This window comes from Gobio gobio, assembly GCF_949357685.1.
Source record: "Gobio gobio genome assembly, chromosome: 6".
NCBI classification, from domain to species: Eukaryota; Metazoa; Chordata; class Actinopteri; order Cypriniformes; family Gobionidae; genus Gobio; species Gobio gobio.
The window spans coordinates 52,515,749-52,538,786 of record NC_137102.1 but is presented as its reverse complement, the minus strand read 5'-3'; the positions used below and the strand labels follow the sequence as shown (position 1 = coordinate 52,538,786).

Below are 23,038 nucleotides of genomic sequence, written 5' to 3'. Positions count from 1 at the left end.
TATGTTGCACATTGATTTTAATGCTAAATAATAACTTTTTAAAAACATTTAACCACTTTTAATTGAAATGAACTTGCGAGACATATTGGCCCGGTTTCACAGACAGGGCTTAGACTAAGCCAGGATTAGGCCTTAGTTCAATTAGGACATTTAAGTAACTTTTATAAACGTGCCCAAGAAAAAAAACATTACTGGTGTGCATCTTGAGACAAAACAATGCCACTGACATATTTTAAGATTTGTCAGTGCGAGATTCTTTCAGTTAAAATAGCTCAAACATGCATTTTAGTCTAGGATTAGTTTAAGCATTGTCTGTGAAACCGGGGGATTGCACAATTAATAAGTGCTACACTATTTGCTCCTTGCCACTGATGATGCACATTTTAATTTAATTTTAAATGATTCATTAACTGGTTTACATTTATTTAACCACTACACTTTTTTGCACTTTGCAACTTATGCACATTGATTTTAATGCCAACAAAATTCAATAACTGTTTTAAATGTAGGCTTTCACAACTTTTGTGAAACAAATCTTGCACAATTCCATTTGAATACACTGTTTGCTCCTCGCAACTGATGATGCACATTGATTTTAATGCTAAATAATTCAATACCGTTTTAAAAAGCACTTCCGTGTTTAAAGGATCAATGTTTCATGTGATCATATCGGAAGTATTGATATTTCAAGATCAATCCCTCCATCCCTACTCTATGCGCTCCATCTGATCCATGCGTGTGTCTATCTCTGGTATAGTCTGGTGAGGTTGTTGATCTAACAGCTGATTCAATCCCCGGGTCTCTCATCCCCCCCGGTCTATTTATGGCAGATTCCCCTGTAGGACTCAGTTGTCAGGCCATACATGGAGTCCACTGGTTGAGGTTACCTCTCATCGAGTGTGTGAGCATGTGCACTAGCATGACTCTCAATAGACTGTCACTCTGGAGTTGTTAGCCGAACAGGATATTCAGAGAATTGGCACATGCGGATTTTCAGTGACCGCTTCTCCACAGAGATTCTTTGGAATATTTATTTTGCATTAGGACACCATTGGAATTTCCGAATTTCTTTACCTGTGTTGTGTTGTTTTCTTTAATTGGCTGCCGTATCCTATTTTTTTTCCTTTCCTCCCCTCCTGTCCTTCTCTTTTCCCATTTCCCTCCCCCTTTTCCCTTCCTCCTGTCTATCATCTACACCGTTATTCCTTTACATCCTTTATTCATATGGATCAGCATCCCTTCGTTTTTAGGGTGGAGTATGATGGGCGTCTGCCATCTCTTCACCTCTCATCATTCACAAACTGACCTGCACTTTATACAAAACACTCTTTAGAAACGTTTGCATTCGGAAGAGTTGCGTTTGGACTCTACACATGAACTTGGGAAAGCTTTTCTAGGCAGTAACCAGTAAGTACCATTTCCCTCTTCCTCCTTTTTGTTTCTCCGTCTGCGTCTCTGTGTGGCGGCAGCCGTAAGCCCTCGGGCTGAGCCGGCTTTATTAAGCCCCATGATAGCGTAATCCCCCTGTGACTCCAACCCACCCTGATCCGCTCCCTGCTGGACAATGGACAGGTTGGGAAGCATGTGTCAGTGATTCTCGTCTGCGTCCGTCCTCTTACAGCTCAACAGGTATGTTTTGACAGAATCTTCTGCTGCTGATGGTGCTGCATAGTTTCTCTACCACGTAACTTTCTGAGTTTGATGAACAAATGTGGTCCGTCCTTCCTTGCTTTGGAGCTGGCGACAGTGGAATTGGAAAGCATTTGTTTGTGAATGTATTTCGGCTTGATTTATTGTAATTCTCTCTATATTGGAGTAAGTCAATCGAATATAAATTGTCTTCAGGTGTTTCAAAAGCAGCTGCCAGACTTCCCACTGGCACCCGGAAATTTGACCATGTCTCCCCTGTGTTATGCTCTTTACACTGGCTACCGGTCTGTTACAGAGTTGAGTTTAAAATCTCTGACTGACTAGATTGACTCCTAAATATCTCTGTGATCTTTGTGAAATGCATCCGTTAGATCTCTGAGGTCTTCTGAGCAAAGATTGTTGATGGTTCTAAGATTCACGGGATCTGACCCGTGCTTCTCCTATTGGGCAAAACTGTGGAATAGTCTTCCGGTTGAAGTATAAGGCTCCATTATTAGAGTTTTGACTCTCCTCCTTCTCATTTCATTGCGGTCTAAATGGTTTATATTTGTCTATTTTTAGCATGGTTTTGTACATGTTTTTATTCAGCGTTGTAAATGCATTTTCATTTGATTTGATATTGGCTATGTGTAAAACCAAAGTATACAGAGGTGCATCAACGCACATCTGAATCTTGTCTAGTAAGATGCCTTCATCTGGTTGGGTTTGGAAGTCAGAATAGATGTAACTCATTTTCTATGGCAGAGGTTTTCAAACTTTATGATGCCAAGGACCCCCAAATATGGTGAACCTTTTATGAAGGACCCCCTTCCTAAAATCCATCTATTTTTATGTATGAAAAAAAACAAACTGTTAGATCAATAGTAAGTGTGACGTTGTTAATACAACATATTGTTTCCAAACTTAAATTGGCTATACTTAATGGTGGATGTATAAACCTGATGACGTTTTTTTAATTAAAAATAATTTGTGTAAGCATTTTTCACACAAGCAGCTTACATACTGCATGAAGAATACCGCTTTACTACCCCAGTGAGCAAGATAAAGGGGACTATAGTGAGAAAAACTCACTAGAAAGATACAAAGCAAGCATTTACAATTCTGGAAGGTATGTGTACGGCAAGAAAGAACATTTAGAAACGAAACAGTTAGAATGTTCGGTAGACTTTATCCATTTTTGCTTTGTCTTTTTATCCTCTGAAAATTTCTGGGGACCCCTTTGAACCTTCTGGAGGACCCCTGGGGGTCCCTGGACCCCAGTTCGAAAACCCCTGTTCTATGGTATCCCACAATCCTGAGCGTTTGTTCGGTAGTTAGTGGAATTCAGTCACTTGACTGACGCGGAGCCTTGGAGGGCAAAACAGCCATATAACTTAAGAACTGCAGCACAAGACTCAAATTTCCATCTTAAAACTAAAAATATCTGAACAAGATGCAAGATACAAGATACAAGATGTTTTGGGCACTTATGATCCATATACAGCACCTGCTGCAGTATTTCAATCACTAAAAACGCTTAAAACGCTTAACTTGAAAAACACTATAGGGAGTTGCACCAATAAGGATTCAATTAAGTAGAGTTTAATGCTAATCTAGGATTTGTTGATATGGGTTTTATTTTAGATCAAGTTGTTGCACCACTTAATTTTAAACAAAGATTAATAACGCAGTAAAACCGTTAGAATTAAAGAGCTGATCAAGCAGCAGACAGAGAGTGAACTGACGACTATTGACTACCATAGTATTTTTTCCCCCTACTATGGTAGTCAATGGTTGCTCTATCTGCTTGGTTACAAACAATCTTCACTCTATCTTCTTTTGTGTTCAGCAGAACAAAGAAAATCATACAGGTTTGAAACAACTTGAGGGTGAGTAAATGATGACAGAATTTTCATTTTTGGGTGAACTATCCCTTTAAATACATATCACGATACTGAACTCAAAATACGATATTATTGCGATACTCCAAGACATGGTAAAAGGTTAACAAAATGTACTGTTGATTAAAATGCGAAATTTGGTATTGCATTGGGGTGGAAATGAATAGGCTTGTATAGGCAATAGTGACACCAGAATAAACATTTATGATTCTGAAGCTGAAAATACAGAATTATTTTAGACGAATATGCTTGCGCACTGTCAATGACTAGATACATTTATATTTAAATTAATGTAGGCCACTTTTTTCTGGTATCATAAGACATTTGGCATTATCATGACCCACAAATATTCTCTTTATATACTAAAATAACTAACTTCCGGCAGACAGCTGGAAGTTGAATAGACTTTTTACTTGACATTTGTCATGAAACCTTGATATCTTTGCACTATGGTTTTGCTCATAAACTTTAGGACTCGCTGTGCCCTCAAGTCATCTAAAGCTCATCTAGAATCAGCTGATAACAGCAGGGTTGTAACCGGAGTGTGTCTGAGGTCTGTGCCAACATATGCCGGTATGTCTAAGCCTGGCATCCCATGTGTGTTTATGTTTGCGATGTCTGGAGGAGCGTGCAACCACATCAAGAAAATCACCTGCTCCTGTGGCTGCTCAGATGTTCATAACAAGCAGTATTTGCTTTTTAAAAGTATTTTCATTACGTTGTCATTGAGGTCAGGCGTTAATTACTGATTATTTCTGCTTGTACATGATTTGGAGTGATAAAAAGTCCCTCTTTCTCAGATTATTTGGAGGTTCTGCAATATTTTGGGCTCGGATACATGCATCATGATCTGTGATTTCATATCACATGCTACTGCCTCAGAAGAATAAAGATGGGTCTAGCAGACCTTAAATATGAGACCGGCTGGAACCCCATAACCTCAGTGACTGAAACCGTTCCCTGCCCTGAAGATGACCTCCTACCTTATGAAAAAGAGCATGCTCATGCAGTGTTGGGCAATGTGATTGAATGAAATGTCAAAAAAAAAATGTTTTGAATTAGATTTTCTCTTCACCAAGGCTGCATTTATTTTTTATAAAAAATACAGTAAAAACAGTAGTAACTGTGTTCTATTTGAATCTATTATATAATGTAATTTATTCCTGTGATGGCAAAGCTGAATTTTAAGCATAATTTCTCCTTGAGAAATCGTTCTAAAATGCTTATTTGCATTTCTGATTATCAATGTTGAAATCAGTTCTTTTTTTTACGATTATTTGATTAATAGAAAGTTCAAAAGAACAGCATTTAGATAGAAATAGAATTGTCTTGATTGAAACTTTTGATCCATTTAATGCATCATTACTGAATAAAAGTATTAAAAACAAATCATGCTTAACACAAATTTAACAGATGCTTTTATCCGAAACAACTGTAAAACTGTCACAACAATTTACAGTATGTAAGAGCGGTGTAATTCTGGGAAACTAGCAAACTAGTTGAGCTCTGAAGTGCACACGTGTTGATGCAATCCAACAAACCTATAAGATCATTACAAATCACACTGTACGACATGGATGTAATAAACTTGGGTACTTGGGATATGTATGTAGACCGTACGATGATGACGCCTTTTAACATTACGACACAAGTTAGTATAGAAGAATAAAACTTTATGGGCATGTGCTAGTGGTAAACCGAGCAAGATGAATTGCACATTGGCAATTGTGTTTTTTATGTGCGCCGGAAAACGAGGAGGAAGCGAATGAGGAGAATTTGGACGAGGTCATGGCTGGGGAAAAGAGGCCAACTTGGCATGCCAATTTTGCTAATGGAGCTTGAGGGAAGTAGTTTTAAGTTTTAGTGCCATGTCGCATTGATCAATACACCAGTCCGTGATGCATTTTTAGTGGACGTAGGTCGTAGCAGCAAACACACTATGATGATCATGCTACATTTCTGACACTGTCCGAAAATGAGCGCAGGCTATCTTTGGTTGCAAGACCGTGACAATGGCCACGACCACAGAAATCACCAAGATTGGTCATCTTTCATCTGGTACAGCCCAAAATCATACAATGTAGCCTGGATGCCAGCCGAATTTAGCCCCGCCCACAATTTTTTTTGCTCGGGCAATTCGGTCTGGACTCGCTCCATAGAGGAGTAATTATGCCCGAACAGAAACTGTTCGGACCAATGAAATCATCAGGGCGGGCTTTAGACGATGATGGACAGATGATCAACAGTAACGTAATCATCCACGTCATCGAAGGCTCTTGGGTTGAATTTGCTCTTATCCTAAACGGAGAACTTGTTCGTATATGCATTCACCTTCACTATTTCTCTCATAAATGATGATCGTGTTGGTAAGTACTCTGTGTATCCTTAAATTATTTTATTACTGGCAAAGATCGTTTACACTCATCTTTTTCTTGTAACGTTACTTAATCCAGCGTGCGTGCAGACAGGGTTTCCAAGTGTTTTTGCAATGTCGCGCACAATTGCTACTCAAAACTATAGCCCAAAACAATAACTTTCCGGGGTGTTCTCCGGGAAAAAAAATGGCGTTTGGTTGGCAAAATATGTTATTTTGGCAAGGTTGCCTGCTAAAATTCGCATTCCTGGGTTTATATAATCACATAATTGGGGTCGCTTCAACCCGCGGACATGGAGAAAAACACGGACTTGGCAACACAGTGCAGTTGAGTTCTGTTGACATTTGACAACTAACGTTACGCGTCGCTCCGTTGCTCTGATTGGTTGTGGGTCTATCCAATTGAGGTCTTTCCTGGCTCGGTTGAAACACGCCCCATAATCAAAGCTCAATGGAGCGGTACCAGACTCAAATTCTGACTAGAATTGAGTATGGCCACGCCGGGCTACATACAATGTGTACCGGGCATAAATGTGGACCAGTTGGGTAATTGTATGCAATTGGTGGTCTGCACAGTCACTGTGGTTATGAGGTTGGAAAGGGCACTAAGCAGACCACATACATACATGGCACCATTTGTATTGTGTGTGTGTGTGTGTGTGCGTGTGTGTCTGAGGCCTGGATCCAGACTGTGGTATTGCAGCTGTTGAATTAGCTGCACCTGCCCTCTCTGTCAAAACAAACAATCATATATCAACACTTAGTGTCAACACTTAACCCCTCTGCTTTCTTTTTGTATTTTCTTTAGTTATTGTCTATATATTTTTTAAAGCAGAGACAAACTTTTGGGATGGATGATGTTTATTATAGGTTATATATTTAACCACTAGATTGATTCATTATTTAACTATAGGGTTGCACAATATACACTACTATTCAAAAGTTTGGGGTTGGTTAGATTCTAAATTTTTTTTTTTGAAAGTCTCTTATGCTCACCAAGGCAGCATTTATTTAATAAAAACAGTAAAAACTGTAATATTGTGAAATATTATGGTAACACTTTACAATAAGGTTCATTAGTTAACATTATTTAACTACATTAGTTAACATGAACTAATAATGAACTGCACTTATAAAGCATTTATTTATCTTTGTTAATGTTAATTTCAACATTTAGTAATGCATTATTAAAATCTTGCTAACATTAGTTAATGCACTGTGAACTAACATGAACAGCTTTATTTTTATGAACTGACGTTAACAAAGATTTACTAATGCTGAACAGAGGTGTTGTTCATGGTTAGTTCATGTTAACTAATGCATTACCTAAAGTTAACGAATACAACCTTATTGTAAAGTGTTACCATTATTATTGACAATACATTTTCTGTGATGTCTTCAGTGTCACACGATTCTTCAGAAATCACTTTGCTCAAGTAACATCTCTTATCAACGTTGAAAATAGCTGCTTAACATTAAGACATTTGATGAATAGAAGAAAAGCATTTATTTTAAAGGTGTCATGAACAGGCTTTTTATACTGTTGTCTGAGGTCAACTTATGACGTTTGCGTGGTTTTTACATTCAAAAACCTCAATAATTAAGTAATAGGCTTTTTTATACCCTGGTTTTGAGGCTCTCTCGGGTTTTATGGGCGTGCCGCACTGAAGACTTGGAAGTAAACGGCTAGGATTGGATAAGATTTGCATATTTAATGAGCTTCGGCTCCCCGCTAGTACACCGTGAGGGATTGTTTTGAAGCATGTGGGAAAACGGCAACCGGAATAATTCGTCCCACAGGGCTCGCAAAAACGTCTTTATCAAACAAACACAATAATTTATCTCTCATCCATCCGCGATTGATTGAAATGTTACTTGGCCTGCCCGATCGGTGGATATAAGTGCGAACCATGCAACACGCACGCGCACCAGTACGTTGCAGACTGCATGATCAAAACTTCTGCGATTTGTATTTTTCCTTCAAATATCAAGAGTGAACAACGCGCATCAAGAACCACAAATAAAGGATTCTTCAACCTTTGACCGCGTGCTAAGGTATGTTCAGTTAGATACGTACACAATCCAAAAACAATAGATCTATATCAAACGATCTGTAACAATGCAATAATATCACGTATAAAAAACATGTGTTACTCACATTAGAGTGTTGCTTCACGTCATAGCCGTGCACATTCTGAGATCGATTGTTTTCTGGGCCTGGTTTTCTTAGTCAAAGAAAAAAGCTTTTCTTTGACTAAAAAGGAACTTTTGAGCTCTGAAACTTACAGGATATTCTTATATTACCATGACCTTTTATATATCAAAAGCTCAAGGGAAAGTTGATTTCTCAATTCATTGCCCCTTTAAATATTTTTTTTAACACTGTAGTCTTTACTGCCCCTTTTGATCAGTTTAAAGGTGGGGTAAGTTATTACCAAAACTGCTTTAGAAAAGTGTCTTGGCCGAGGACCAAAACAAACTTGTAGCCAATCAGCAGTAAGGGGCGTGTCTACTAATGACGGAGAGAAGAGAGTGCTCATCAATGACGTGATTATTTTGAATAATAATCACGTCACTATTCAAAAGACACAACACACAGGACAGACATTAGCCGAGCGACGACAGAAAGAGCGAGATGGCAGATGTCTATGGAACAAAAGAAGGCTTATAATTAGGCAAGAACTATCAGCTTTCCAGCGCTGGAGAGAACTCAAGGAGCGCTAAGGCCTGCAATCAAGGAGCGCTAAGGCCTGCAATCAGACGCCGAGGTTGCTTTATTTCTTCTCGATAGGCGAGTAACATTGGTTTTGTTTTGTTTCACATAATGTATGCTGGCTTTTGCTTGAATATGCTCGTGTCATGTTCGCTTGATTTGCAATCGTATCGTCGTTCACTTCAGCGACGATAAAGACCCATTAATTTCCACATCCTATGAGCCACTGTCTGTTTCAAGCGTCAGCTCGCAGTGTGTCCGAAAAGTAAGACAATAAACTGCTGTAATATATGTTTGTTTCCTTTGGTTCCTCTTTTCGTGATCGATATAACCCTCTAATCTTGTCATAATTGTAATATGTTCGTTAGTTGGTCTTTTATGCTCGTGCTATCGAGCTGTTCATGAGAACTTTGTGTTTTTGGGATGTAAGGGATGACTTTTTCACTGAACATTCGACCTGGATTACCATAGTTACACACATTGCTTTCACTTATTGACATCATCGTACCCTCGGCCGGCGGATTCCGCCATAGTCGTTGCCTGCGTTGCGTACGTATGTGTGGGGCGGAGCTATTAAAACACTGGCGAGACCCTTTTGGTGTAGGGGCATGTTTGTTTTGGTGATTTTTGAAATACCAACATCAGTTACCAGAAAGCACTTACCCCACCTTTAATGCACGTTGCTAAATACTGTAAAAGTATTAATTTCTTTAAAGAAAAATCATACTTGACTTCAAACTTTTGAACAGTAGTGTATATAGAATTTGTATATTTTATATATTACTATATATTTAAGACCATGCTCTTATCATTGGGTTTTGTGATATACATTGTGATAGGATTTTAGGAAGATCTGCGGAAGAAGATCTGGTGCCATAAATGTTGTGGGGGTATTCTGGATTTTAAATCTCATGACCGAATTGATATGTAAAACCTGTGAGGGTGGATAATTCAGTCATTTTTGCAGAATGCCACTTTAGGAATAGATTTATTTTTCTTTTTTTATGGAATATTGCAGTATTATAAATAATTACCTGTGCACATCATTATTTTAAATGAATGTGCCCTCATAATCTTAAATCAAAATAACTTCCCTTCCTCTTGCAGCGATATCTCTTCTCTGATGACACGTTTAATGGTGCAGAGGGCGTGACAACCTGTCACTCAAACAAGATCGACCAATAGCAAACCACAACCATCCAATCAATTCCCCATGGACAAAATTAAGTCCCATTCAAATTAAGTTTTCTTGTCCGAGAAGCCCTTTCAATAGGATATATGTCACAATGGACTATCAGAACTTCCGTTTAATGACGACTTTAAAGTTTTATGTTGACACTGTGCAAAATTTGAGACCCATTCTATTCCTGTTATGTGGCAATAAAGATTCTATTTTAGAATCTGTTCTGCACTCTGTAACTATTTGTGCTTTGGTTTGCATAAAAGCCATGCTTTGCTCCTCTGTGTGTGTGTGTGTTTGTTTTTGTTTGTGCGCGCGCATGTGTGTTCCTTATCACATTAGCTCTGCAATGTGTCACCATTTGATTTAACTGCTACAGAGTCTGAATATAATTCATCCATAAATCTCCCACTCCCACTGGTATTGTTTGCAGCTCACCGCAGTCTGTCATTGTCCTTTTGAGGTTCAGCTGTGGCTCTTTCCCTGCTATGGTTTGAAAAACATCTCTCCGAAACATCTGACATCTCTCCAAATAGAAGTTGAATTTGTTGCTAGTATGGCGGATGGAGATAGAGATGTTATAGGGCAGTAGGATAATAATATCCTGAAAGCAAATGCCAGAATTAAACACTCAATGGCAGTCAATGGAGAAAGATGCTTTCTGGGCCCTATTTTAACGATCTGAGTGCATGGCGCAGGTTCACTTAGGGTGTGTCCAAATCCACTTTTGCTAGTTTAATGACATATAAAAACTCTTGGCGCACCAGACGCTTGGTCCAAAAGGGTTGTACACTTAGTCTCGTAATGAGTCATGGGTGTGTTTTGGACGTAACGTGCAATAAACCAATCAGAGTCTCATCTCCCATTTCCTTTAAAGGAACACTCCACTATTTTTGAAAATAGGCTCATTTTCCAACTCCCCTAGAGTTAAACAGTTGAGTTTTACCGTCTTTGAATCCATTCAGCCGATCTCCGGGTCTGGCGGTAGCACTTTTAGATCATTGAATCTGATTAGACCATTAGCATCTCGCTCAAAAAATGACCAAAGCAATGATATTACACAGCGCCTGAAAATAGTCCCCAGAACGCTCCCTGTGTAAGGAAGTTGTCACGGTTATGGAGGTAATATTGACGGAAATTAGCCTATTTTCAGGCGCTGTGTAATATCATTGCGCCGCTGCACCCATGGTACGGCAGCAAAGTTCTTTGATTATTACGCAAGAATGAGAGTATAGTTCCTAGACATATCGGTCTAGAAAATCGCAACTTTTCCTTTTTCGTCCTTTCCTTAGTTCATGATGTAACAACAGAAAAGTCAAGTTTTAAATAGGAAAAATATTGAAACTTTGGTCGTTTTTGAGCGAGATGCAAACGGTCTAATCAGATTCAATGATCTATGCTAAGCTATGCTAAAAGTACTATCGCCAGACCCAGAGATTGGCTGAATGGATTCGAAAGCGGTAAAACTCAACTGTTTAACTCTAGGGAAGTGTTCCTTTAAAAGCTAGTTGTGTTCGCACCATGCCGGATTCACTATTTACATGGCGGAATTTGCGAGTGGAAAGACTGAACGTTTCTCCAGAGAGGAATCCTTTTATTTTTAATATTTCAAAATGTTTGTGTGCTGCTGCGCGTCCCTGTGTGTAATAAGTAGAATGTACACGCGTTGTGCACCCACGTATAGGTGCATATACTAACACATTCTTTAAAAAATACTACAATATTGACTTTAGACCAGGTTTCAGTTGGTCAATGGTGTAGTTTTCAGTTGCCTCAAAATTGCAACGCACCAACCATGTGCCTGAACACACCTCGTTCTAGTCCTCGAACACACTTCAGATGGCACTTTCTTGTAATGCGTCAGCTGTGTTTGACAATGCTTTGAGTGTTTATGAGTTCCTGTCTGTAGTGGATTTTGGATTGCAAGAGAGATTGAAGAATGGAGGAGTATGTAACGCAGAAGAGGAATGAAGGAGCACAGGTTTTGAGTAACAGCGCAAATGAACTGATGTTCAGAATTAATTCCTTGTGTAGATCTTTATCGTCGCTTCATGTTTAGAATGGTTGTTGATGCAAGATCAGCTATTTCCCAAAACTGAGCCAAGAACAACTTTTGAATACATTTCATGGGGTGATGAGGCCTGTGACTTATTCAGACTCTTCACAACCTTATAAGAGCAGAGAATGTGAGTCCTCACCATTTGTAAACCTCAGAGGGAATGATGTGTGCTGTGTTTGGAATGAAATACTAGTGTACTGCTACTGCACAGAGTACTACGCAGTTTAGTGTTTTCCCCTTCAAAGTTAAACATACACATGTAATCTTGTAATCTTTGAAATCTTTTTTTAATTCTGAGATTTATTTGTGCATTACCCTTCAGTTACCCTACAGTTAATATTGTATAATTAATTCAGTGAATGGTATCCAGTTATAATCTTTTGAATAAGACTATTTTGCATTTGTTTTTGTTTTTTTAGATTAATGTTTGACTTATTTTGTAATTTGGGATTGATTTGTATTAATTTCTTCTTCTTCTTACCCTTTACTACAATTAGGCCTGGTTTCACATACAGGGCTTAGATTAAGCCAGGATTAGGCCTTAGCTTTTATAAACATGCCTTAGAAAAAAATATTACTGGTGTGCATCTTGAGACAAAAAAATGGATCTGACATATTTTAAGATATATCAGTGCAAGTTGGTTTAATTTTAAATAGCTCAAACATGCATTTTAGTCCAGGACTGGGCTTAAGCCTTGTCTGTGAAACTGGTGGTTAAAGGGTTAGTTTTAAAATTTTAATTAGCCAATGATTTACTCACCCTCAAGTCATCCTAGGTGTATATGACATTCTTCTTTCAGACGAATAAAATCACAGTTATATTTAAAAAGTCCTGGCTAATCCAAGCTTTATAATGGCAGTGAAGTCCATAAAAGTGCATCTATCCATCATATAACTGCTTCACACAGCTCCGGGGGGTTAATAAAGGCCTTCTCAAGTGAAGCGATGCATTTGTGTAAGAAAAATATCCATATTTTAAACTTTATAAAGTAAAATATCTAGCTTCGTCAGACGCAGCATAAGCATTTTGAACTGCGAGAGGCACTACACTTTTTCCGGAAAGGCGATCTGGTGGACCTAGATAATTAAACTTTTAAAGTTTTAAATATGTATATTTTTCTTACACAAACACACCACTTCGCTTCAGAAGGCCTTTATTAACCCCCCAGAGCCGTTTGGAGCAGTTATATGATGGATAGATGCACTTTTATGGACTTCAAAAACGTTATAAAGTTTGGAAGAGCCAGGACATTTTTTAATATAACTCTGATTTTATCGTCTGAAAGAAGAATGTCATATATACACCTAGGATGACTTGAGGGTGAGTAAATCATGGGCTAATTTTTATTTTTGGGTGAACTAACCCTTTAATGTATTGTATGATTAAAGATCAGGTTGGCAGTTTCGGAGAGGCTAGCAATAGCAAGCTAGCTTTGAAAGGATAAGATCCCACCCTCCCTTCAGAGCGTTTTCAAAAACCACCTCTCCTCCAAAACACATGAACGTACAGCCAGAGCCTGCAAAGCATCATGAGAGACCAAGATAAATTACCTCATGTCTCAAAGCACATAACATTACAATAAATATGAATGTAAACAACTTCGAGTTCTGACTTGTACCACCTGACTGCTGCAGATTCATTTCGGCGTTGATAGTGTTGCCAGAGAAATGCATACAACGCCACGAGTTGCCGTCTTGTAATTACGACATGACGTGAACGGCTGGTTGTTTTGGTTCAAGAGGAACTGTGAAAGGTGGGGGGTTTCTTATGTGTTCGCTGAATGAACGGTTTAATGACTCAATGGCGTAACAGTGTAACTGCGCTGAGAGACAGCCTGTCTTAGAACAGGCAGAGATACGTAGAGCTGCTAATACTGGTGAATTATCAGCAGAAAGTCTCTCGTCCACTTTCGTTTGAGGATCGGAAGCAGTTGTTATTCATATAACAATAGCCTAACAAGCTTATTGTCAAGTTTATATTCTGTTATGTGGACCTTTATTTTGACATTTTCTTCTGCTTACTTTCAATGCTCTGTTTAGTTTCCGTTTTATTCTTTACTTATGTCCTTGATTTCGTGCCTGTTGACCACAATGTAACATACTATATGCAGTCCCTCCAGAAAAACGCGATTACGCGATCGCATGATTTAATGCATAATCAGCCAAAGTCCGCATATTTATGCAGGGGCCGCATTTTTTCAAATACGCCGCACTTTCGCCACATAAATTGCCTATTTCCACGTGCAAAATATGCGGGGCTAGCATGATTTCATAATCCTCGCATTTTCGTTGCAAAAAAGTCATATTAGCAGAAAGTTTAAAAATGTTTGTTTACTTCACACAAGAGCCGCCATTTCCCCCTATTGCATTGGGAACGTTTTGAAGTGACGTAATTACCCGACGTGAACGTCATCGAAAAGCTGCAAACCCTGTGGTGAAACCATGATGAAACATGCAAATTCCCATTTGCCAACTAAAATAACAGCAAAAGACCGCGCAAAGCAGTTTCCCGTTGTGTTGACCGATTTCAAAACACAGCATCATGAAGCTTCGAAGCGTTATGAATCAGTGAGTCGATTCAGCGGTTTGGATCGCCAAAGTATTTCAGCAGTTTGACACGTGATCCGAATCATGAATCGACTCGCTGATTCATAACGCTCTGAAGCTTCATGATGCTGTTTTTTGAAATCGGTCATCACTATATAAGTCGTTATTTAGGTTTTTTTTACTCACAAAAACTATTCTTGTCGCTTCATAAAGTTATTGTAAAACCACTGTAGTGAGATGGACTTTGTAACGACGTCTTTAGTACCTTTTGAGAGTGTACAGTGCATTGTGCCAATGGAGGCCTTTCTGAGCCATCGGATTTCAACTAAAATATCTTCATTTGTGTTCCGAAGATGAACGGAGGTCTTGCGGGTGTCCAACGACATGAGGGGAAGTCATTAATGACAGAATTTTCATTTTTGGGTGAACTAACCCTTTAAGAGATTGCACTTTGTGCATTGGAAGCACTCAAATGTCTGTTTTGTATAGCTACCTCTGTAAAACAGGAAGTTATTCATTTTTTCAGAAGTTGTAGCATATTCCTTTTGTAAAGCTACAGAACTTGTTTGACTCAATGTTTTGTAAATTTGAGCCATGTGTTTATTAAGGTCTTCAATAAAACTAGATGAGAACTTAAATATTCCCAGCACTTTCTGTGATGTACGTTAGTGCTTTTTTTCTCTTTTTCATCAAACCGCAGTTTTTGCAAGTTCCTGCAATTTTATTGCATAAAATTGCATAAATATCCTGCATTTTCCATCGCATTTAAGAAAATAAGCCGTATAATCTAGGATTTTTGCCCGCAACAATCACAAAAAAAAGCCGCATTTTTCTGGAAGGACTGTGTATAGTAACACACGACACATTTAATATTTAAGAAATGCATAAATATAAATAAATCAAAGTAAATAAATAAATAATCGGCGATAATCAATGATTAATACAGTCTTTTAGATGAGACTTTCATTATTTTGACATTTTAATTTTGATATTTTAATTATATATATATATATATATATATATATATATATATATATATATATATATATATATATATATATATATATATATATATATATATATATATATATATATATATATATATATATATATATATATATATATACAGGGAGTGCAGAATTATTAGGCACGTTGATTTTCTGATCATATTTTTTTTTCCAGGCACATTTAACCAATTCCAAACCACAGTAATCCTAATAACTACTATTGATTTAGTATTTAATAATGTATAAGTGATATATAATTGTTCATGAAGGCTGGAAATGAAAATCACCTTATATTCAGGTGTGCAGAATTATTAGGCATGTTTTCTTTTATAGATAAATTGAGCCAAAAAAGAGATTTAACTCAGACTGAAAAGTCAAAAAGTATTAAATGCCCATGAGAAGGATGCAATACTAATGCGATACTAGACATTGCAGTTAAGGCGTGACCATTGGACAGTGAAATGCTCGTTGGGTCAGCAGGGTCAGACAAAAACATGTGGCGGAGAAAAGACACCTATTAACTGCAAAAGAATTAAGAATTAAGGTGAAGAATTAAGGGTGAAACCATCAGGAACCCTTTAGTCTCCAGCGCCACCATTTTCCAGAGCTGCAACCTACCTGGAGTCTCCAGAAGTGCAAGGTGTCAGGATCTCAGAGACTTCAGTTAGGTAAAGAATCCTAAAAAATGACCCCCACTAGATAAGAATCACAAGCTGAAGTGTTGTAAAATACATGAAGCCTGCTTTTTTATAGGCTTTATAGGTTTTATAGGTTGAGAATGACTCTTGAAGGACCAGCACCACATCCTCTAGTACCACTGTTTGAAGAATTCATCTTCCAGAATCTGGCAGTACGTTTTGGGAGTTCATTTTAGTCCATCCTGAAGTCCGTTTTGCAGAGATGGACTAAAAATGAACTCCCAAAACGTACTGCCAGATTCTGGAAGATGAATTCTTCAAACAGTGGTACTAGAGGATGTGGTGCTGGTCCTTCAAGAGTCCCTCTCAACCTATCTGTCCATAAAGCCTATAAAAAAACCTTCTTCATGTATTTTACAACACTTCAGCTTGTGATTCTTATCTAGTGGGGGTCATTTTTTAGGATTCTTTACCTAACTGAAGTCTCTGAGATCCTGACACCTTGCACTTCTGGAGACTCCAGGTAGGTTGCAGCTCTGGAAAATGGTGGCGCTGGAGACTAAAGGGTTCCTGATGGTTTCACCCTTAATTCTTCACCTTAATTCTTAATTCTTTTGCAGTTAACAGGTGTCTTTTCTTCACCACCTGTTTTTGTCAGATCCTGCTGACCCAACGAGCATTTCACTGTCCAATGGTCACGCCTTAACTGCAATGTCTAGTATTGCATTAGTATTGCATCCTTCTCATGGGCATTTAATACTTTTTGACTTTTCAGTCTGAGTTAAATCTCTTTTTTGGCTCAATTTATCTGTAAAAGAAAACATGCCTAATAATTCTGCACACCTGAATATAAGGTGATTTTCATTTTCAGCCTTCATGAACAATTATATATCACTTATACATTATTAAATACTAAATCAATAGTAGCTATTAGGATTACTGTGGTTTGGAATCGGTCAAATGTGCCTGGAAAAAAAATATGATGAGAAAATCAACGTGCCTAATAATTCTGCACTCCCTGTATATATATATATATATATATATATAGAGAGAGATAAATGCATAAATGTGTATATATATACTGTTAATATATTGTATGATTAATTTAGCAAATGGTATGCATTTATCTTCGCATTGTTTATTTGATTTATTTCAGGTGATTTGTTTGTAACACTGGAAGTTCAAATCAAGCACATTGCATTGTGGGATACAGTTTTGCATCATGCATTGTTTGCTGGTTCTATATTTCTCATTTTGGCATAGTAGGTCCTCCAGATATTCTGTGCATATTTATTCTGTATACAAAATGCATACTGTTAGTTTTCTATTAGAAAAAACAGAGTGCAAAGACTGTTGGAAGGAGGAGGATGAGATGAGAATAAGGGTGGGTAAAGACGAGTCCTTTTGAGGAGAGATAATGAGACATATTAAGACGGTCTAGGCTCGGGATCCCAACAGAGAAACACTTCTAATCCAGGGCTTCATCTCTGTCTGGGAATCCAGCCTCTAGTGTTTGAAGCAGTTAGAGATCCACACCTGACTCCTGTCTGTAAGGTATGTTCGAATGGTTGTTCTCACAGTGCAGTCTGTAGTTCAGCAGTAATTTAAACAAACCTCATCCTGCCAGTGAGCTCTCTGTGTCCTAATAAAGGCAGAAGATGGAGACCAGAACGACTAGAGAATGTAGTCTGACCAAACTCCTCCTCCAAGCTGCGCTGGGACTACAGGTTAAATGTATGAAAGGGTTTTAAAAGATTCCAGAAGTGATTTCTACAGTCGCTGCGATGTCTCTCATATTCCCATATATTTTTTATTACCTTTATGAAAATATTAGTCTCTGCTGTGGGAAAAATAAATTGGGTGACTGAATTAAATTGGGTCAGAAAAAGAAAAGGGGATCAGTCTAGTGTCGTACCGCATCCAGTGTAGACAGTATCAATGATTTTAGTCGTTTCACACCGCTCATGTACAAGGTGATTTATAGACTTTCTGCTTCCATCTTCTACATCTAGATATTAAATATTTGTTTCTAAATGGCTTCAACATTTGTTGAACGAAATTGCTTAAATTTCCCTTTTCCATAGCTCAGGGGATTTAATGGTGGTCACCGTTGTTAAGTATCAACTTTGTTATTGTTTTTTCTCATAAAATTCCATCAGATGCATAAAACTATGGAGACAATAGTTGTTATACTGTACAGCAGTAATGTAGAGCTACATAAATAACATGGTTCTAGAGCTGGACAAATTGAGAGCAAGCAAAGATCACGATTCTGAACAGACAACTAAACAACATGGGTAATTTACTAGAGATTCTGACCAAATGTTACTTGCAGATTGCTGCAGTCTATTTAAAATGTTTAAAAAAAATCAATAAATCATAAAGACTTCATTTGCTTCATTACTGGATGGATCAGCATTTTTGAACAAATCTCTTGAATGAATGATTCAGTGACTCACTCATAAAGACCACTTGATTCATTACTAGATGAATCAGAATTCAATGACAAACAATTTTTTTAACAGCCACTTGTCGCCACCTACTGGTGTAACTATGCAATTGATACAGTCTTTATTTGAAGCAAATGATGATTTACTCTTATTTTGATCACTTCTGTAGACATCAGTGTTTATAACTGAACTATAAACTTTTATCCCAGTACTTCTGTGATCATTTTAATTATTGTAAGACCGAAATAATGATACTGAGTGGATGGAAAGACTGTTTGTGAAGCATTTCATACCTGTACATGACAACTGCGCTCTCTGGATGCCTTCATATTCTTTAATCAAAAAAGTTCACCTCCCCCTCGAAACAATGTCTGTTCTTTTAATGACATGTGTTTCTGCAGAGGGTGGGACTAAATATCCTCCGCAACTGGCTGCAAACTGGCCAAGGACAAAATCAAGTCCTGCCACAGTTTTTTTTTTACATTTTTTTTCACAGACGCCGTTTCTGATATATAGTATGTCACAATAGGGAAGAAAAGTCAACCACAACTTCCAACTTCCTGTAATTGTTCATTATTTGTTATTGCAATGGTTGCTACATCTGAGATGAGCCTTGACCTTTGACCTTTGTACCTTTGTAACGTGCAAAATGGTATTTTAGAGTATTACATTTAGCACTGTACTGAAGCATCAGTGCCTGTCACACCCTGTGTTGGTGTCTGTGTACTTCAATTCCCACTTGCTTCTAATGCATACCTGCACAGCACACAGCTTTACAGCAATTACAAGGGCTCGTGTCAATAAATGTCAAGTAAACAACAGCAAGTGGCCATCTATGTATGAGCATGGAGCGTTTAGTGATCTCTAGCTTAGGTCAGAGCATTTAGACTGAACTTTGTTGTTTTTGTGCGAGGTCTGTTCTTCCCACAATGCTTTGATGTGGCCCACCGTTCAACTTTGTCTTATACAAACAAGATAGTTGCTTGGCAATGGCACTAGCAGTTCCTTGAGTGATGAATGTGAAATCAGTCTCAGATTTGAATCCTGATTTAATTGTGATGCCATAGACTACGCAACAGAGTCTTTTATTTTTCCTATGAAATTCTCCATTCAGAAAAGTAGTATATGAAAATCAGATGTATTGTAAAAAACACAATCATGTGTAATTGGCAGTTCAATGTGAGTCTGTTGATATAATCATTGAGTTATATTGAATCTCTTGATTCAGTGATTTGAAATGCACTAAAGCGAAATATTATTACAGTATAAAATCACTGTTCTATTTTAATATATATTTAAATGCTGAATTTTCAGCATTATTACTCCAGTCTTCAGTGTCACATGATCCTTCAGAAATCATTCTAATACACTGACTTGCTCAATAAACAATATTATTAAGGTTGAAAACATGTGTACTGCTTAATATCATGTTTTACTGTTAACTGCATGTTTTACATTTTTATTCAGGATTCTTTAAATGTAAACTTCAAAATAACAGCATTTATTTGAAATAGAAATCTTTTAGAACTCCGATTTAATGCACCGTTGCTGAATAAAAGTATTAATGTTAAAAATACATCCTGACCCATACATTTGAATGATAGTGTTTACAAATATATATATGTGAGAGTGTATGGTGACTGGCTTGTAAGTTATTGTAAAAAATCAGGGTATCTATGCAAAAAATGAATGAGTCTCCTACTATTGCACTATCATATGCATACATTATCATATTACTTTGTTTCATACATTTTGTCCAGATATACTGTGTTATTGACCTAACACAACCCATCTGACACACTCATAGTCCTGCGTAACCAGCTAACCTCCTAAATTACCAGAATAGACTGTGTCATAACTCCTTGGCTTACTGGAAGCACGGAGTCTAGTTATTTATGTGAGTGTTTTTAGGTCTCAAATGTACTCTCTAATTTTGCAGTAAGGGCAGGTAAATTAGATATCTCCTTCTTAACATCAACCACTTGGTCGTAACTGCATAAAAACCTTGTATAAATTGTTTTTATTGAACAGCTTTGTTTATTTTTGTCCTAGAATTGGCTAAGGGGGAAGGAAAAGAGGTATGACTTCCATGAGTGAAAGCAATATGATAGATGAGTGAGGTAGTGCGGTGAAGAGCACATGCACAGCAGAGCCGGATAAACATAAGTTAGCCACTCCTCCTTGAGGTCTCTCAGCCAATCACATCACACATGGCCTTATTAAGGGCAGCAGTGCTTGAGTGGTCCAGTAAGATAGAGGACAGAGAGATGGACATGTTTGCACGTGCATGTGCTAGTATTATGACACTGGCAAGTATGGGCCGGGTTTTCTTAAAAAAGCAGCAGTCAATTACTATGCTATCACAGTTTTTACTATTACTATGGCTAGGATTTTTTTAGAGCTTAAATGTGTATATACTTGGTGTCAAGTGTTTTGTCTAACTGTGCGCTTTCCCACAGTTGAAGAAGATAGGTCTCACTATTGGAAGATTAAACAGGATTTCACTGAAATTATTAGGCTGTGTGAATTTTTCCATCCATTTATTTGTTATAGCATTTAAGCTATGTAGGTGAAAACCTTTAAAGATATAAACATACAGACAGTGTAAATCACCAGCAAACCCAATAAAAATGCATACTTTGCAGGTTTAACATGACTTAATGTGAACTTTTACACAGTACATCGGTACCTTAAGTTAATGAACCATTTAAAACATGAATATTTAACCATGAAAAAACTATATTTTATTGATTTATTTGTATTAAGTGGTACCTGTTTGTAGTGTAACTACTTTTCCCATCAGATAACAATCTGAATTTCATGAATGCCACCAATCCCATATATGAAATCGCTCGGGTTAAGGATAGAAACATTACGTTTGCATGGATACACATTGTGTGCAGTCTTGTTTTACATATAATTTCCAATTGTCCATTGTACTGTGGCATACAATAGAATTAATGTGCCAGTAAAAGCAGCTGTGCTGTTATTCAGGACTGGGTGATTTTTTTTTTCCATATCATAGAATATTGATATTTATCACGATATTCATTTACCATTAATGGGGAAGAAAATGCTTTCCACATATGTGACCCTGGACCACAAAACCAGTCATAAGGGTCAATTTTTCTTTTAAATTGAGATTTATACAACATCTGAAAGCTGAATAAACAAATAAATAAATAACCTTTTCGTTGATATGGTTTGTTAGGATAGGACAATATTTTACTGAGATACTTCTATTTCTATTTCAACAATTAGAAAATATGGAATCTGAGAGTGCAAAAAAGTCTAAATAATGAGAAAATCACCACATGAAGTCCTTAGCAACGCATATTACTAATAATAATGTATTTACGGCAGGAAACATGATCTTTACTTAATTATATCCATGATCTTTACTTATATCCTAATGATTTTTGGCATAAAATAAAAATCAATAATTTTAATCCATACAATGTAGTGTTGGCTTTGGCTATTGCCACAAATATACCAGTGCTACTTATGACTGGTTTTATGGTCCAGGGTCACATATTTGTTATTGTTAGACCTTGAGAAGTAATATTAACATGTAAGCTTGTTTGTTCACAATTAAACCCTTTAATTTAGGGCCCCATGAAATCCATATTATTGTTCCCTAAAGATTCTGTTTTATGATGTAATACAAATTGATATAATCTTTAACCATTTAATCATGCTTTTAAAATGTAATCAAATAAAAAAAATAACAATTACTTTACAACAGAACATTGCATTTTTATATTTTGTCAAATAAGACAAATCTATTTTTTGCATAACAGAACTGTATACATTTAAAACATGGATGAAACATATCTTGGTTGTATGATATTACTTAGAAGTGTTATTATTATTACTTTGAGAAGTACATTTGAGTATGCAGTAGATGTGTGTGTGTGTGTGTTTTTTTTGTATCAGGCAAAACCACAATCTCAATATGATATCGTTCATCACCCAGCCCTAATTCAGGCTAGCTATAGCTGACTCATGAGTTCTGCACATTGTTTAGTGCAGTGTCTCTTCTCCCAGAATGATTTAGATGTTTCCCTATTCAACATATTAAGAAGCTGATTAGTGAGAAATATAAAACATTCTGGTATGTGCATGGGTCCCCAGGAGTTGAGAAACACTGGTTTAGTGAACCTCGCAGGACCTTTGGCTCTTGGTGCTCCCTCTAGTGCACACTATGACATTGTCAACTTAGTTTGTGTTGGCATACCTGTGTGGGCCTATTGCACACACAACAGTGATTTGCAGCAACAAATCAACAGTCATTTACTTTTCAGTGAGAGTTTTGAGGCAGTTTGATTAACAGAGAGAGACACTTTGGCGATGTGACAAGAGTTAACTTCATGCATGGAAATGCTGACAAAGAAATTCACATAATTATGATGCAGCTGGATACAGCAGTCGAGCAGGAATCCGTGTTAATTTAGTAATGTATAGTTATAGTATTTATTTAGTAATATTTTGAATTAGCTTTCATTTTTACACTTTTTAGTTTTGTGGCAGTTTTTTTGTC

The 23,038-nt window shown here is 37.2% G+C and overlaps 1 protein-coding gene across 1 annotated transcript in view; it reads left to right on the top strand.

The window, feature by feature from the left end:
- The first annotated feature begins 911 nt into the window (after positions 1-911).
- svilb (supervillin b) overlaps positions 912-23,038 on the top strand; it is a 96,631-nt gene continuing 74,504 nt past the window's right edge. The window contains exon 1 of the mRNA XM_079820575.1: positions 912-1,407. The gene's annotated coding sequence lies outside the window, so the exon portion shown is untranslated. The remainder of the gene's footprint in view (positions 1,408-23,038) is intronic.